General features: G+C 46.2%; 1 protein-coding gene across 2 annotated transcripts in view; it reads left to right on the forward strand.

The window, feature by feature from the left end:
• Positions 1-2,013: 2,013 nt before the first annotated feature.
• IFT52 (intraflagellar transport 52) overlaps positions 2,014-3,031 on the forward strand; it is a 49,394-nt gene continuing 48,376 nt past the window's right edge. The window contains exon 1 of one of the 2 annotated variants that reach the window (XM_019637033.1): positions 2,014-2,270. The gene's annotated coding sequence lies outside the window, so the exon portion shown is untranslated. The remainder of the gene's footprint in view (positions 2,271-3,031) is intronic. The other variant, XM_019637032.1, reaches the window with a different exon arrangement.

Here is a 3,031-nt window from a genome sequence, read left to right on the forward strand (position 1 = left end):
GGGCCCTGCTGCTCAGAGCTGGTGTCCCAAGCCAGCTCTTAACCAGTGCACCACTCGGCCGGCCCTGTATTGTTGTTTTTTACTTTGCAACTTCGTTAAGTAAAAAATGGCCTCTTGTATTGTTTTAATTTGTATTTCTTTCATTTATAGTGAAGGTGGTTAGGTTTTTTTTTTTCAATTTTTTTTTTCTTTTAGCTGAGCCATCCTGCCACCTGTTGGCAGCTCAGCGGCAGCTCAGCTCGGGCTGGACTCACACCACTGTTGCTCAGAGCTCAAACCCTTAAGCGAGCTCTTAACCAACTGAGCCACTCGGCCAGCCCTGAAGGTGGTTAGTTTTTAAACATTAATTAGCAGTGGTAGTATGAATGAATGGAGCCCCATCTGACATGGTAGGTTCTCACGGCCACCTGTAATGTGTCAAACAGTGTCATGTCCCCTCCATCCAGGCGTCTGCACACCTCAACACTGCCAATGTTAGTCGCTATTTACATCTTTCCTCAGGCGAAATACCTGTTCATGAACGTGTCTTTGAGCACCAGACTCTTGACATCAGTTGTCAGATAGGATACACTCAGTGCAGGCACCTGAAAGGTTTCTTTAACCAGGTTTTTTTTTTTAGAAAAAGACCTTGGGGATAATATTGAGCATATGCCCCAGAGAATAATATACAGAATACTAGACAAGGAGGTATTAGAACGCAATGCATCAACTGTAGAGTAGGACATGCTGGGGGTGAATTCCTGGTTCTGTCGCCTACCACTTGGGGGGCCTTGAATACATTTCTTTAGCATCAGAGTCTTCATTTGTAAAAAATAGAAAACACCTGCCTTGTTTAGGGCCACCCAGCTGACTAACAAGGGCCAGGACCCAGAATTCACATTCTGGTCTTGGAACTCTGAGCCCTGGGCTAGTCCCACTGTGCCCTATAGCCTTTTAAGAAGCTGGAAGCCAGGGTCTGTTTGGTTCCACAGCCTAAGGCTTAAATACTAAAGCAGCTCTGCAGACCCTCCACTTGCTCACCTGCTTACTTCATAAAACCCAGACTGTGCCTCCTCCACGGACAGGTTGTATCGGTTAGCTCTTGCTGCTATAACAAGCCACCCCCCAAACTAGGTGGCTTATTTTATTCTGATTCTATGGGTCAGTTGGGTGGGCTTTTTTTGGCCTGGGCCAGGCCAGTTGTCTCTGCTGGGCTAGCTCATGTCAGTGGTCAGCTAGCCGGTCAGCTGGCAGTTGATGATCTAGAATTGCCTCAGTTTCATGCCTGGTAGTGGGCCGGCAGCTGGGACAACTGGGTTCTCCTTCATGAGGCCTCCTATGCTCCAACAGGCTGGCCTGGGCTTCTTCACATGGTGGCCTTAGGGTTCCAAGTGCAGCAAGAGAGAACTTGCAGTGTGTGTTTTTCAAGCCTCTGATTGTATCACATTTGGTAATGTCCTGTTGGCCTAAGCAAGTCACATGGCTAATCCATATCAAAGGGATGGAGAAATAGACTCCACCTCTGGCTGGGAATGGAGAATTTGTGACCATTTTTACAAGCTCTCACACAGATTTTCCTTCAAAATAGCTAAAGCAGCCAGTCACCCTCTACCATACCCCATTTTATCTTTTTCATAAGACCTATCAACACCCAAAATAATCTATTTGTATACTTGCTTATTACCAATTTTCCTACTCCTTATATAAGCTCCACGAAAGCAATTCTATTTTGTTTCTCTGTATTCCCAGTGTCATGAACTGTGCCTGGTAGGCATTCAGTAAATATATACTAACTATTTAAATATATATATATATATGGAGCAGGCAGGGTGCCAGGGAGTTAGAGGAACTGATATGTGGTAATTGGACCTTGTGGAATAAAATAACTAATAAAATACATGGGTGACACTTAATAAGGGTGTCCCTGAGGCATTTAGAGGGGAGGCCTAAAATCCCTCTCAGGGCTTGTGGGTTCCTTTGGCAGTTCTGATCCCACTGTTCCCTTCTCATCATTGGTTTATATTCACAGGCTGGACCTGATGACTTGAAAAACTTTGACCCAGAGTTCACCCAGGAAGCCGTGTCAAAGTCCATTGGCTGCACTCCTGACACTGTGGCCAGCAGCTCTGGGGCCTCAAGTGCATTCCTGGGATTTTCCTACGTGCCGGAGGATGATACCATCATGGATTCCTAGAAGCGCCTGTGCAACCACTGAAGACAGCTGGTATCTGTAAGGAATTACCTTCAGCTGCTAGGAACAGAGACTCAAAGTTAACAGTGGCTTTAAAAAGGTTATTTTTTTCCCCAGCCCATACAGAATGGTGTTGGGTGGTCCAGGGCTGATCTGACAGGTCATCAGGTACTTGGAAGCTTCCTGAGTTTGCTCTGCCATCCTTGCCAAATGGTTTCAGTATTAGTTGCTACATTATCTTAGGTGGTTACTGAAGCTCTAGCCACTGCTTTTGTGTCTGGGCAGGAACAAAAGGAGGAAAGGAACTTTTACAATTTCCTAGAAGCCCCCCCCACCCAGTGACTTCTGCTCATTAGCTACCCACCCTTACCTGTAATGGAGGCTGGGATATGTGACTTATTAGCTGGCACATTATTATAATATGTAACACAGGAGTTCTGACCCTAAGGGAGAAGGGGGAAATGTTGGGTAGGCAACTGAGGGCCTCTTGGTGTTTGGATTTTGATCTCAGTGTAAAATGACAGAGATGTGACAAGTCTATACAGTACCCCCCAACATCCTATGTTTCTTTGTTGTGGTTAGTATTAGACACTTGTTGTTAGGCTTGTCTGCCGGGCATTTGAACCCCTCCTATATTCAGGGACTCTCCTAGTTTATGAGCCTGGATGAGGGGCAATAACTACCTCCACTTACAGTAGCTGAAATTCTAGATACTGACTTTCCCAGCCTCCCCTGCAGTTAGGGCCACGCCTGTGGCCCAGGGATGCACCTGTGCCAGATTTTGACAAAAGGAAGGGACTGGGAGCTCTCTTTCATGTGGTAGCTGTGGTGACAGCACCCACAAAACCAAGTTCCTGGTGT

This window comes from Hipposideros armiger, unplaced genomic scaffold (assembly GCF_001890085.2).
Source record: "Hipposideros armiger isolate ML-2016 unplaced genomic scaffold, ASM189008v1 scaffold_31, whole genome shotgun sequence".
NCBI lineage: Eukaryota > Metazoa > Chordata > Mammalia > Chiroptera > Hipposideridae > Hipposideros > Hipposideros armiger.